The sequence below is a fragment of the Anastrepha obliqua genome, chromosome 4, assembly GCF_027943255.1.
Source record: "Anastrepha obliqua isolate idAnaObli1 chromosome 4, idAnaObli1_1.0, whole genome shotgun sequence".
Taxonomy (NCBI): Eukaryota; Metazoa; Arthropoda; class Insecta; order Diptera; family Tephritidae; genus Anastrepha; species Anastrepha obliqua.
In genome coordinates this window covers 116,887,343-116,903,406 of record NC_072895.1, presented here as the reverse complement: position 1 = coordinate 116,903,406, position 16,064 = coordinate 116,887,343, and the positions used below count along the sequence as shown (strand labels likewise).

Sequence of the window (16,064 nt, the reverse complement as noted above, 5' to 3'; positions counted from 1 at the left end):
GCTGATGTAAAAGTATCAAATATTAATACCATACCATATAATACATAGATGTCGCTAGGAGTAATTTTAAATCTTCCCAAATGTCTTGTTTTTTTCGTCTGTCATCTGTCAACAATATTCAGTTAATTGTTTGTTACGTTTCATACAACAATGAATTTTTGTCACTCTTAAAAATGTCGAATTTCGTGCCTTCAAACTACGATTTGCGGACATCGTGGATTTTCTGTTATCAATTGAAGAAAAACGCGTCTCAAGCTCTTCAAATGCTTACAGAAGCTTATAGTGGACACAGTCTAAGTAGAGCACAGTGCTTCAGGTGGTTTGAAAAATTCCGAAGTGGTGATTTTAGCGTGGAGAACGAGGACCGAAAAAGTTTGAAGACGCCGAATTGCAAGCATTGTTGGATGAAGATGATGGTCAAACGCAAGAAATGATGGCAGAGCAGTTGAGAGTGACCCAAAAAACCATTTCTAAACGTTTGAAAGACATGGGCATGATTTTAAAGGTCGGAAGATGGGTGCCGCATGAACTGAACAATGTGACAATGCACCGCCACATCGAACAAGAGCGATCCGGAAATTTGTGGAGACGTATGATTGGGAACCGCTGGTGCAGGCGGCTTACTCATCAGACTTGGCGCGTTCCCATTATCATTTGTTTGCATCGATGGGCCACGCACTTTCCGAGCAGCGCTTCAATTCTCACGAAGAAGCCAAAAAATGGCTCGATGATTGGTTTGCGGCCAAAGACGGCCAATTTTTTTGGCGCGGCAATCAAGGCTATTATTTCGAAGATAAAATTTGTAACCATTTTTTGTTAACAAACGTTTGAAATTGAAAAAAAAGTCTCATTTCATAGGTATATAGCTGCCAAATATTGCTAGGCGAAAGGAATGCTTAAAGTAATAAAACAAATTGCTAATTTTTTGAATTATTAAAGTAATAAAAAAATGCTGATTTTTTTTAAATAATTTTTATTTAAAACTTCCAAAATTATAATTTTGATGAAGACACATTACAAAAAACCTGAAATCAATTCGATGCTGATGAAAAAAGGTATACAAATATTTCTCACAAATTATACCTAAGAATATCTTAACAAAAAAGATATATAAAAATATCTTAATAAAATTGAATTATTATAGCAAAATATTCTTTTAAAGCTGTTAAAGCACGTTTTTAAATTTAGTATTCAAATAAAAAAAATGTAAATTGTGTATAAGCATTTTAATACAAAAAAAAAATTAAAATTAAATAACATTTTTTTTAAATAACAAAATGGCGGACTTTTGAAAAAAGGTATGTTTTTCGGATTGAAATCAGACTGATGTAGTATGGAAAGTTAGGACTGAAAAGAAACGAAAGTGGCACTTGGCAGAATGACAAGCCTACAGAATAATAATCAGTTTAAGTTTTCCGTTTCAGATGTCCTGAAGAGCCAAAATCTTGTTGACAAGTCACCTATCTTTTTTTAAAACGCTTACTTTGGTGCCACACTACTACAAAAAAGTATGTCAAAAAAAAAAATATTTTTATATACTATTTGATGTCAATAATAACATACTAATAGGACTATGAATAAGTTCCTTGCGGTTTTACAACAGATGGCGTAACTTGATTATTATTCCATCGATCCACATTTCCAAACATTCAATGGAGAGCTACTGTCGTAAGGCACAAACGTCAGTATAAGTTTTTTATTTGAAGCGTAAACAACAATATTTTTACCACACTTGAAAATGTCGAATTTCGTGCCAAATAATGTGTTTTTGCGGGGAATTTTTTAATATGAAGAAAAAAGCAGCCGAAAGTCATCGTATCTTGGTGGAAGTTTATGGTGAGCATGCTCTAGCTGAGCGAACGTGCCAGAAGTGGTTTGCACGCTTTAAAAGTGGTGATTTTGGCTTGGAAGACGAAGAACGCGAGGGTGCGCCGCCAAAGTTCATGGATACCGAATTGGAGGAATTGCTCGATCAAGATCCGGCTCAAACGCAAGAAGAGGTTGCAAAAACTTTGGGAGTTGATCAATCAACCATTTCCAAACGTTTAAAAGCCATGGGAATGATCCGAAAGGTAGGCCATTGGGTGCCGTATGAATTGAAGCCAAGAGACGTTGAACGCCGTTTTATGGCATGCGAACAACTGCTTCAACGGCACAAAAGAAAGGGTTTTTTGCATCGAATTGTGACTGGCGATGAAAAGTGGGTCCATTACGACAATCCAAAAAGTCGGGCAACGTATGGATACCCTGGACATGCTTCAACATCGACGTCGGCGCAGAATATTCATGGCCTGAAGGTTATGCTGTGTATCTGGTGGGACCAGTTGGGTGTTGTGTATTATGAGCTACTGAAACCGAATGAAACGATTACGGGGGATGTCTACCGACGACAATTGATGCGTTTGAGCCGAGCACTGCGAGAAAAACGGCCGCAATACGCCGATAGACACGACAAAGTTATTTTGCAACATGACAATGCTCGGCCACATGTTGCACAAGTGGTCAAAACATACTTAGAAACGCTCAAATGGGATGTCCTACCCCACCCGCCGTATAGTCCAGACCTTGCGCCATCCGATTACTATCTCTTCCGATCGATGCAACATGGCCTGGCTGACCAGCACTTCCGTAATTACGATGAAGTCAAAAAATGGGTCGATTCGTGGATTGCGGCAAAACCGACCGAATTTTTCACAAAGGGAATCCGTGAATTGCCAGAAAGATGGGAAAAAGTAGTAGTAAGCGATGGACAATACTTTGAATATTAAATTTGTAACCATTTTACGTCAATAAAGTTTCAAATTTCGAAAAAAACCGCATGAACTTATTCATAGTCCTATTATAAAATCGAAACGATCGCATTTTATTTTCTTAAAAAAAAATCCTAAAAAATATCTAAAAAAATGAGTATTTGACCAGACTACTACCTTAAACAAAAATATACAAAAAGTGATAGCAGAAGGAAATTCAATTCATTGGGTGGCCAAATTGGCTCCTAATGGATTAAAATGTACCACAACAATGATCTTCGCGAAATTCTCCTACAGTAATATTTCGATCAGAAATCGACTTATAATACGAGTCTCTCCTAGACTTTTTACACGTAAAATAAATATTTATATTTAAATAGATGATTAGAAACTTGAGAATTTCGACCTATGGCAAAAATAAAGTGAGACCTACTAGACTAAAATTTACTTCCAAATATATGAATTGTCTAGTTTTGGTATACTTGCGGAATTATACTGTCGCTTTTATGGCCCAAAAATGCTGTTGAAGAGCGAAATAAAATTAATTAAGTAGCCTTTTCAGATTTAAACTCTCATAAAATTTTCGCAAAAACATTTTAATTATGAGAATTTTAAAAAATTAAGTTTAAAATGAAATTTTTTTTTATATTTTTTCTTCACTAATTCGCTAATTGCTAATTTTAATTTATTCCTTCGCATAAATGAAATCGCGCATTTCAAAGCGACATTTGGGCTAGCAAAGATTACATTTTTTCATATCGATCATTTATCGCTGCTCAGCTGTTCTATTGATCGTTAAATTATTTTTCATATTTCAGTTTTAGTGTGTCATTTGTCACACATTATCTTAAGTCCCATATTGTCTAGTGGTTAGGATATCCGGCTCTCACCCGGAAGGCCCGGGTTCGATTCCCGGTATGGGAAATTTTTTTGCTTATTGTATTATTTTATTTATTTTTCTATTTAACTTTGTTACAAAATTTTATGCGAAAAATAATTATAAATTTATTTATTTATTCATTAAAAATTAGTTGAAGCTGCTCAGCCTTTCGTCGCCTTTTATACTATACTTTATAATATATTATAATATTGTGTGAATAAATTTATTATTAAATTTTTGAATTAGAAAATATATTTTCGAATAATACTTTTCTAAATTTGTTTCTAATCTAGTCATGCTTCATGAATGCATCAGTACTTTTTTCGCTATGAACAACTTCTTCACTGTGCCCAAATTGGTGCTTTAACTGAGATGTATACCATCTATCTAATATGATTTCACGTAAATGAGAGAAGATTTTCATATTCTTTGTTTGAAACAAGTTTTGCTCATATTGATACTATTTTTAAGAAATCAATCACACACTTATTTTTGATACTAAAAAAAAATAAATAAATAAAAAATCAATAGAATTATTATATAAAAAAAAAATTGCTCTCCGAAGCTTAAATATAGTTTTAGTTAAGATATACTCCGCTGCTCAGAAAAACTATTGCTACTACCAAAAATTTGATATCAAAATCCGAAAAGTGGGCCATAAAGAATTTCATTCTTAGACGGATTACGAGAGGTGTTGGCTTTGGTGTTAACAAACCAGTTATTTGCTTTGAGGAAAATGGAAGCTGAGTATGCTTATTAAGAAAGAATCAGAATCATGTTTTATTTTAAGTATATGAATATACAGAAAATAGCAGGAAAAAAGAGCAGCACTAGCTCAAGGTCATCAGCTGGTTTTAAAAATAAACTAGAATTAATTTTAATTCTTTTTGATGGCAGAAATCTCAGAAAAGTACTCTTTCTGCAGACGAGAATGTAGAAAAATATTCGCTGAAGCTCACAAAGATGCTCACCACAAATAAAGGGTGATTCACACAGTTTTTGAAACTTAATTTTAATTTCGATTTTAGTTTTAAATTTTATTTTTATTTTAATTTATTTATTCTTTTAATATTAATTTTCATTTCAAGTATAATTTAAATTTCAATTAGACTTTAATTTTTATTTATATTCTAGTTTTAGTTTTAATTGTCATTTAATTTGTTTTTAATTGTAGTTTTAATTTTGATTTTTATTAATTTGAATTTTAATTGAATTAAATCGAGTTTTAATTTAAGTTCCGTTTTACTTCTAATTTTAATTGTTATTTCGATTTTAAATTTAAATTTAATTTTATGTATTTTCAATTAATTTTATCTAATTCATTCATATTTTATAATTTTTTTATTCATTGAATTTTTAAATCCAATTTCATTTTTATTTTTATTTAACTTTTAATTTTAATTGTAATTGAAATAAAATTTTATGTTTTTGTAATTTAAATTTTAATTTCAGCTTTAATTTTAGTATTAATATTAATTTTCATATTAATTGGAATTTTAGTTCTCATTTTATTTTTAACTAGCAAACCCGGCCCCCTTCGCTGGGCACACTAAAATAGAATAGATATGGCTTAGAACAGAAAATATATGATTTTCATATTATTTATTTCTTTATTCTTTATTCAAGCGCTTTGGCATAAACAATATTTTTTGTTTTTCTATTTATTTTTGAGTAAATATAAAATATAAATTGAAAATCAGGAAAAAAGAAGAAAACAATCGTCTTTTTTCCTGATCATCCATGAATTTTTCGTTTCAATTTATATGTTTTATTAAGCATTGGAGCTTTTTTAACCATTATCCATTTATATTTCTCAAAAAAAACGAAAAAAAATTTTTTTTCCACGAACACATAATTTCATTCAGATTTCACAAATTAAATTCTCAAATTTCGTAAGAAATTATTCACTGTTCCGAAATCCACTCCAAAAAAATTCACAAGCAATTTTTACATGCTGCACTTACGTTTTTTCCTTATGGCATCCAAATCAGAAAGAAATATTGACACATTGTAACTCACACTGTCAATTTGACAGTTCAGTTCCGCCCAAGCGTTAAAAAAGTAAGCGACATTATGGCTGGTTCAAAAGAACGCTGTACCCGTTGCCACTGGTCCGAATTACAACCAAACTTTACGAAACCCATTTTCAATACTTACTTAACAATGTGCGTAAGTTTGGTTTAATTCGGTGCAAAGACACGGCGGGTCCACGTTTTGGCATATATTTCGAGACCCCAGTCATCAATAGGTATGAAAATTACCCCGTATTAAAGCACTTATCAACAGCTTTCATTTGATACCCATATTGTACATACACAACCAAAGGTTACCCGGGTCCACGTTTTGACCTATATCTCGAGACCCCAGTCACGGAGTGGCATGAAAAATACTCTGTTAAAGCATTCACCAACAGCTTTCATTTGATACCCATATTGTACATACACGTCCGAAGGTTACCCGGGTCCACGTTTTGACCTATATCTCGAGACCCTATCTACCAAAAGGTATTCAAACTATACGGAAATCATCTTCAATACCTACTTAACAACGTGTGTAAGTTTGGTTTAATTCGGTTCAAAGACACGGCGGGTCCACGTTTTGGCATATATTTCCAGACCCTAGTCATCAATAGGTATGAAAATTACCCCGTATTAAAGCACTTATCAACAGCTTTCATTTGATATCCATATTGTACAAACACATTCTAGGGTCCACGTTTTGGCATATATTTCGAGACCCTAGTCATCAATAGGTATGTAAATTACCCCGTATTAAAGCACTTATCAACAGCTTTCATTTGATATCCATATTGTACAAACACATTCTAGGGTCCACGTTTTGGTCTCTATCTCGAGATCCTAGTCACGGAGCGGATGGAAATACTCTGAACTAAAGCATTCACCAACAGCTTTCATTTGATACCCATATTGTACATACACAACCAAAGGTTACCCGGGTCCACGTTTTGACCTATATCTCGAGACCACAGTCACGGAGCGGCATGAAAAATACTCTGTACTAAAGCATTCACCAACAGCTTTAATTTGATATCCATATTGTACAAACACATTCTAGGGTCCACGTTTTGGTCTCTATCTCGAGACCCTAGTCACGGAGCGGCATGAAAAATACTCTGGACTAAAGCATTCACCAACAGCTTCCATTTGATACCCATATTGTACATACACATCCGAAGGTTACCCGGGTCCACGTTTTGACCTATATCTCGAGCCCTATTTTCAAAATAAAATATATTCCATGTTACTCGTGGATGATGTAGCTTTCGAATTGTGAAAGAATTTTTGAAATCGGTCCAGTAGGTTTTGAGCCTATTCATTACAAACAAACAAAGTTTTCCTCTTTATAATATTAGTATAGATTTAAATTTTAATTGAATTTTTATTTTTGTTTTCACTTATCATTTTCATAAATTCTTCTTCTTCTTAATTGGCGCTATAAGCACTTATGCGATTTTGGCCGAGTTTAACAAAGCGCGCCAATCGTTTCCTTCTCATGCTAACCGGCGCCAGGTGGACACACCAAGTGAACCCAAGTCCTTCTCCACCTGATCTTTCCAGGGCAGAGGAGGCCTTGCTCGTCCTCTGCTACCACCAGCTGGTACCGCATCAAATACTTTCAGAGCCGGAGCGTTTGTATCCATTCCGACGACATGACTCAGCCAACGTAGCCGCTGGATCTTTATTTGCTGCGCTATGTCTATGTCGTCGTAAAGCTCATACAGCTCATCGGCTGCGATATTCGCCGTTGCCAACGTGCAAAGGTCCAAAAATCTTGCGCAGAATCTTTCTCTCAAACACTCCAAGCGTAGCTTCATCGGATGTTGCCATCGTCCGCGCTTCTGCGCCATGCGCCATTTTCATAAATTTCTGTTAATTTAAATTGTAATTTAAATTTTAATTTTTCTTGTAAGTTTAATGTTTTAACTCAAGTTTTGACACCAATTTCATGTTTTCACTCTTTTATTGTCTCTGAGTGGTGGATATGAGAATTATTTTCAACGGCACGCCACAAAAAAGTCTATTAAAGTCCAATAGTTTCTTCTAAGCTAAATAAACTCATCTCATCTGTTCAAGCGAAAAGTGAGGCATCTTGAAATGTCAATTCGGAAACTTAATTTCTGCCACATTACGGATTTTACCGTAGCTATCAAATTCATTATTATTATTTTTATTATAAAAAGTCAATTTCTGTATTAGTGTTTTATTAAAATTTTAAAATTTTTAACAATTTTTTTTGCCACTACACCTTTTTTAAACTCCTAGGCTTACCGGTCCAACTTTCAATTAATTATTGTTTTTGTTTATTACATTTTGTATTATTTTTTTATGCCTTTCTAGTGAAAGCACGAAAATCCTTAGGCACATCCATACATATAAACTTATATTTTAGTGCTTGCTGCTTTCCATCAACTTGTTAAATGTTTCGCTGTCGCGTTGGACATCACCTGAGACGACAAAGACCTCCTACCCGATTATTCGTCTGACAGGTGTTCGGTTGGAAAATGAAAACTGAGAAGTAAATGTGGCATGTCGCACGCAATGTGAAAAAATATTACAATTATGAAGGAGGTTGAATATTTATAAGAAAAAGACCTAAAGATGGTGTGAATTGGAAAGTATGATGAGAAATATGTGTATGAAAAAGGGAATTAATAAATATGAAAACGGTATTAGACCACTACTGGGCCTCGTTTATTATTAGCTTTGATGTCAGGTGAAAAATATATTTGGAGCTTTGCTATTCATTAGTCAACTGAAACGCAAAATTGTGAGCCCGGAATAAAAAAGTGAATTGAAAAATTTTACTCGACTGGCTTGGTTCTCTACATAAAAACGTCCGTGCGTTCTAGGCGTTCTGCCAAAAATTTCGCTGCTGGTACATCACTGGAATGGATTAAATTACAGTAGTGAATGCGTCAAAGGATTGCGATATCAAAACAGGCTAACAACACTTTTTCGATGACCTCTTTTGGATGGCGTTAGCATTGACGATACGAGGTTTTAACAAAATGATGCGACTAGCCATGTAGCCAGTATAGGGTTCTAAAAATCAGCAAAAAATATCAATCAAATCAAAGAGGGCCTACGAAATTAGTTTGAAAATGAGAATTTAGTAAAAATTTGAGAGAATACAAAAAAGAAACAAAGAAACTGCTTTCGCCAACTAGGCTAAAAATATTGGAAAATTAAGAAATATAAAATATTTAACTTGCTTTCAATTTTTACTTTCAATAAATTACGTACTCGTAGTGTCCCCTAAGAAGTGTTGGAGTGTTCTATAATTGCTGATGCGGCCGCGAAAGGGTTAAGTTGCTGCCACCACATCAGATAGCGGCTGAAGTCTCACGGAAGTAATTGCTGAGGTTTCAAGCCCAGTCACTTTGGAGGCGAACATACATTCATACGCCCACATGCACCTATATATGTAAATGCAACTATATGCTTATAACTATAAACTGCGCTCGTTCGCCTTGGCGTATGAGTGACGCGAATGCCATTCCACTGAGTCATCACCACAGTGGGCTGAGTGAGTTGGCTGGAATGCTACACCGCAGCGCATGTTATTCGCTTATCCAAGCGAACAGCATGTTGTATGCAACGCCGTTTAAATGTAGTTGGTTGCTTTGGTTTTCCCTTTTTTTTAATATTTATTTTCATGCCATACTCGTATTTCTGAAACGCATTTCGTGGTGGTGGCGTGCTTTGCTTTTTGGCGACGCTTATCGCAATGTGGCATTCCTGCATATTTCCACTTGTTGTATACAGGTCAACGTTGTTCTTGTTGCTACAAATGCACATGATATTTGTTTGCTAACACGCACAGAGGTTGGAGAGGCAGAGGGCGGTTGTTGCAGCACTACCTAGTTATTACTTACTTACTTTTCAAGTGCTTTTCCGTGTTGTTTTGATTATTATTACGAAATGCATTCGCAATGCAGCGCTGTCATTCACATGCGCACATGCAAGCGAACACATTGAAATTTAAACATACGTATGTTTGTATGTATTGGTAAACAAGCGTGCAATGTGCGCGAGTGTTGGAAACATACAAACTTTTGTGCTGGTTAAGCGCATTAACTACTTGCGATTTATTTGTAGAGAAAGTCAGTTTTCATTTCAAAATGTGTATATGATATTTGAAATCAACCCATACATTTATACAAGTATGTATGTATATTATTTAAATTAGGGTTGACTTTCTATATACAAAACAAAAAAAACAAAAAATGGTAATTATAAATTTTTCATACTTTAAGACCGCCAAAATATTTAGATTTATCTGAGCTGTACCAGTTTGAAAATATCTCCAAAACTCGAGTCTTTTACAACTAAATCCGGTTTTAAAAATATTTTTTCCAAAATATCTTCTCAGCTGATAGGGGAATCTCCCCTTAGCTTAACAGATTTGCATAAATATTTTTAAAAATTGAGACCATGAACTTTTGATAAAATATTTAGTTTTTTTTGAATATAGTTTTAATTAAATAATGAAAAGGGTGAGCAAATTCCATTCCAATGATACCTTAGAGACCTAAATAGGTATAGACTTGGCTGAGTTATTAAGTTTTTTCTTAAACCAATCTTCAAAAAAAATTCAAAATAGCATAAAATATCTCATTATTTTGACACCGTTGATAATATTTTTAGACATTTTTGCGCATACCATTTAAGCTTATTTTGGGTTAGGTTAGATTAGCCACCTATGCATGTCTAAGACAAGACACTCGGTGGCCCTAAGGCCCATTGTAATACCTTCATTTGATTTCCATCCCCTAACTAAGCTGCTTAAACCACTTAGATATTTCTATGAAGGTAACCAGTCCCTCCAGTGAGACATTTCCGAATTTCCCACACCTTCAAAGAAATAATCGGCAAGATATTCGACACAGCTTCTTGGAAGTGCAGGACATTCACAAAGAAGGTATTGTACCGACTAAATTTCGTCTTCATCTCCGCAACTCCTACAGAAGTCATTGCGAGGTACACCCATTCTACTGGCTAAGATGCAATAGTGCAGTGACCCATTAGGTGTTATAATGTAAGGGCGCTGGTAGTTGATCTGTTGAATCCAAGCAGACATTTTGTTCTTCTAAGATTTAGTTTTGGCCAGAGCGCATTAAAGGCCCTGCAGTTAGTAGTTAGAGGCCATCTGCTATTGGTTTCCATAATTAAGCTCACGGCAATCGCAGTGTACAGATCGTTTAGAGGTCGAGCTCAGAGCCTCTCCTTGCCCACTCGTGCGCTCTTTCAATTTCCTCCACTCCAGAGTGGCCGGGTACCCAACAAAGTATGGTGTTGTTGGATACGCGAGAGTGACCTCCTGCATTTTTTAACACATCTTGAATTGATGTGCTTTGAGGGCAGTAGCTGGAACGCTGGTATCAAAAATGGTAAGTTTTGCCGGAGGTAAGTCCATTAGTCTTGTCGTTTTTGCTGCTTTGTCTATAGCGTAGATTTTAGCTTGGAAGACGCTACACTGGCCCGGGAGTCTAAAGGGGCAATTTAAGGATAATTGTTTCGAGATACTGCCGATTCAGAGTCCGATGTTCATCTTTGAGCCGTCCTCTGAGTTGACTTTGATCTGCCTATCCTTTCTGTTGTGTGTTTGTATTTTATAGTGTTTGCTCGGGTCTATCTTGGGAGCCAAATAATCTGTTTTCGTAGCGTCTTGCAAGTGTTCCACAGATAGTAAAACTGATGCAGGACCGTGCCTGTTTTTTTACAGGTATAGAAGACATTATAATCTTTTTTCATCCTTTCCTCGGTGCTCCTTTTCCAAGAAAGCTTTGAGTCCGAAATTATGCCTAGATGCCATTTAAGCTTACCTTTGCTACTGTCTGAGGTGATTTTCTGCAAAAACAAAATTACGAATTAAATTTTTTTCAGTGAAACGCTTTACTTTTTTCTAAAAAAAAAAATAAATAGTTGAGTAGTAAAAATTATAAAAAAAAAGGATTGTGAAAAAACATCAAATTTTTGGAAGTTTTTTTTTTAATTAAAATGCTCAAAAAATGTTTATTTTTAATAAAAACGAACAATAAAAAAAATTAATTTGTTGAAATTTTTTTTTTAAATCTTCTTACTTAAAAAAAAGAATATAAATTGGCGAAAAACAATTGAATTAAAATTAAATTGGTCGAAAAAATTTGTTTTTCAAAAATCACCTCAATTAAAAGAAAAAATTGTTAAAAGAATGAAAAAAAAAATATTAGATTTGTGAAAAAAATATTAAATTGTTGGAAACAAATTTTTTTTAAATAAAATTGCTCAAAAAAACGACCCGATGATATACGAGTATTAAAAAGTTCTGAAGTGATTTTTTGATATAAAAAAATAAAATTGTTGAGAAATTTTTGTTTGTTATTAAAAAAATTAAATTGCTCAAAAAAATCACCTCATTTAAAAGACAATTAGTTGAAGAAAAATTAAAAAAAATTAGATTTGTAAAAAAAAAACATTAAATTGTTGGAAAAAATTTTTTAGCAGTGTAATTAAAATTTTTTTTTTGTAATAGCCACGACCCGATGATAATCGAGTATTGCAAAGTTCTAGAAGCGACGTTTTGAAAAAAAAAATGTATATATATAAAAAATTAAATACTTGAATTTTTTTTAAATCACCTCAGAGGGAAGCTTAACCTTTTTTTCAACAATCTAATTAAAAATTGTATTTTATGAAAAAATTATTCAATCAAATCTTCTTTGGCAACAAATTCAAAATCTTCTTTGGCAACTTAGTTTTTTTCAAATTGTTTTTGTGTAAAATTGTTATTTTTTCAAATTGCTTCAGTTTAAGAGTTTTAATTTTTTTGATGGTGTTATGTATTTTCTTACACATAATGAATGCTCCCATTTATTTTTACAAGGAGAATTTGCACAAGACCACCAGCAAAAAAAATTCGAAAATTATTTTAATTAATAATTAATAACATTTATTATATTAAAATTTAATTTGCTATAAAACTGCATACTCATATTTTTTTTAAATCTCCTTATTAGAAATTGTGAAATTTTTATGAAAATGTATTCAATTTTTTTTGTACAAAGTTTGAGACTTTGAATTATATGGAATTTGTAGATTGTCCTACTTGAAACTTTATTTCAAACCGCAAACCATATTAAAAAAATTTAAAAAATTAAATTAAAAAATTAAATAAGAAGCACATAAAAATATTCCAAATTTCTTCTAAAATATGCAAAACTAAGCTCTAGTGCTATATTTATTTAATGTTGTGTATATGTGCCTATGTATGCGTGTATGGATGTATTGTTATGTACGAATATTTATATGAAAATAATTGAAGTAAGTTTGTATATTATTTGTGTTTGTGTATGTTTAATTTATTTAAGCTACAACAAATTCTATGAAATGGAAATGCCATGGCGCTATGTGTGTACTCACACACACACATACATACGTACAAGAAGCCTGGGTGGGTTCGAGAATTTGAGCATTGCTGGGTTCAGGATTTCCCCAAACCACTTTTACATTGAAAATTAAAAATTAAATTTTTTATGTGTTGAACAAGCTCGAGCAAGTTGGTATTGCATTAGGAAAATTAATGCAGTTGGGGAAAACTCGAAAATTTTGAAATGCATTTACTAACACAATTACGAAATTGAAACAAAGCAAAAAATTAAATTTTTCTGCGGAAAGACCTGCATATACTTATGCATACATATATAAAGGGTGATTTTTTAGCTATTATCTTTTTAAACAGTTGGTTTAAACAGCTGACGCACGTTTTGTGTTTTGTTCCACTGTCAAACATCTTCAGTTTGGTCTATAATTTAACCATGAATCGTCTTAGAAAGGAACAACGCTTGCAAATTATTGAATTTTATTATAAAAATGTGTGTTCTGTTAAGAAATTTTAAAGTCGAAAAATTTTGATCAGCGACGAAGCTCATTTTTGGATCAATGGGTACGTAAATAAGCAGAATTGTCGATTTTGGAGTAAAGATCAGCCAGAGAAATTGCAAGAGCTATCAATGTATCCAGAAAAGGTCACAGTTTGGTGCGGTTTATGGGCTGGAGGTATTATTGGACCGTACTTCTTCAAAGATGCTGCGAATCGTAACGTAACTGTTATGATATCCACCTTTTTTTTGCCCAAAAGGCAAGAGCTTGACTTGCATGGCATATGGTTTCAGCAAGACGGTGCCACATGCCACACAGCACGCGTAACAATGGACTTGTTGAGAGGCGAGTTCGGTGAACATTTTATTTTACATTCGGGACCTGTCAATTGGCCACCCAGATCGTGTGATATAACGCCTTTAGATTATTTTTTGTGGCGCTATGTTAAAGCTCATGTCTATTCAGACAAGCCTGCTTCAACTAAGGCTTTGGAAGACAACATTAAAGCATTTATATCTGAGATACCGGCCGAAACATTGGAAAGAGTTTGCCAACATTGGACTAAGTGCAGTCGCGCAGTCGCGGTCAACATTTGCATGAAATAATCATCAAACATTAAATTAATATATATGGACTGTTCTATCGATTTAAATAAACATTTCATGCATTTTTCTGAATTTTACGTGTGTTTTTTTTTAAAACTTTCCTACAGCTCATAAAAAATCCCCCTTTACTTCTGCATACATACATACATTTATGTATATTAAACGTCTCGCAATCGAGAGTTATAAAAAAGGCAAAATAAAGAAGTGCTTGTCTTAAAATATTATTTAAAAATTACACAGTAAAAAAAATTAAGTTTGGCGCGTATTTTTGTGAATATTTTTTTTTCAATAAAGAAACTGCTTGCATAAAAATGTTGGTCAAAAATTACAAAAAATTAACGTTTGCAAGTATTTTTGTTAATTACGCTTAAACGCTCATATTGACGACTTTCTGTATTCGACGGCATTCATTGAAATTTTTTGCAAAATATTTTCGTTGAACATTTCAGCTCTCAAATCTCCTTTTTAAAAGGACTTTTTCGACTTTACTTAAAAAAGGGTCGCATTGACCCATTAAAAGAGCAGCTAGCGGGTTAAAATGTTCCACAAAAATTTTGCTCATGAAATTTTACTATGGAATATTCACAATAATATTACTAACAAAAATTAATTCATCACACTTTTTAGAGAAAATATAAAGATATAAAGGGTGGTTAAGTTTCAAGGGCCGGTGTTGATTTTGAATAAAATACAATTTTTTAGGGAATTATTGTCATTTCTCTTTGTCATGATAATATTTGTATGGTTCAATTACGTATAAGACAAAATATCGGCCAAACGCCCGCCGCGGCCTCGGCGGCATATCTCCATCCGATTGTCCAAATTTCCGATGCCGCTGAGGCATAATTGAGGTTCAATGCCGTTAATGTGCCGAATTATCGCATCCTTTAGCTCTTGAGTTGTTGCTGGCTTATCGACGTACACCTTTTCTTTCAAATAACCCCAAAGAAAGAAGTCCAACGGTGTCAAATCACATGATCTTGCCGGCCAATTGACATCGCCGCGACGTGAGATTATTCGGCCATCAAATTTTTCGCGCAAAAGAGCCATTGTTTCGTTAGCTGTGTGACAAGTGGCACCGTCCTGTTGAAACCACATATCGTCCACATCCATATCTCCCAATTCGGGCCATAAAAAGTTCGTTATCATCTCACGATAGCGAACATTATTCACAGTAACTGCCTGTCCGGCCTCATTTTGGAAAAAATACAGCCCAATATGCCGCCGGCCCATAAACCGCACCAAACATTCAATCTTTGTTGGTGCATTGGTTTTTCGGCAATCACTCTTGGATTATCATTCGCCCAAATGCGGCAATTCTGCTTATTGACGAATCCACTGAGGTGAAAATGTGCCTCATCACTGAAAACATATAATAGTTATAATTTTTCAAAAATCATAAAAAACAATTTCCCAACAATTTTTCTGGAATTTTTATTTTTTTTATTTTTAAAAGACCCGAAAATATTTCACTTAAAAATTCTTTGCCAACACCAAAAATACAAAAAAATAAAACTAATAATAATGAAATCGTTAAAAATATTTCTCTTTCGAAAATCCTATTTGAAAATTTTGAACACTGAATAAATCTTAAAATTATAATTTTGTTTTTCCAAAAAAAAAATTTTTTTAAGTGCAAAAAATATATAAAAATGTTCAAAATGATCGAAAATATTTCACATTCGAAAACTTTATTCCAAACTTTTCACCATTGAATAAACATCAAAATTATTAATATTTTCAGTTTCTTTTCAGATTACCTACTTCTAAGCCTACAAAAAAAATTTCAGAAAAATTGGTGGCAATATCCAAAATACTGGGCTCACGTGCCAGGGAATTGCTCAGCTATCAAAATTATCGTTTACATTCAGATGTCAAGATGTGCAACAAGGTTTGCGATTTCATGATGCATCATTTTACGCTTGACGAAGGAACGGAAGTTATTGAA

The 16,064-nt window shown here is 33.5% G+C and overlaps 1 non-coding gene across 1 annotated transcript; it reads left to right on the top strand.

Moving 5' to 3' along the window:
* Nucleotides 1–3,602: 3,602 nt before the first annotated feature.
* Trnae-cuc (transfer RNA glutamic acid (anticodon CUC)) lies at nucleotides 3,603–3,674 on the top strand. Its single transcript has one exon. It is a non-coding gene; the product is annotated as a tRNA-Glu (tRNA).
* The last annotated feature ends 12,390 nt before the right edge of the window (nucleotides 3,675–16,064 follow it).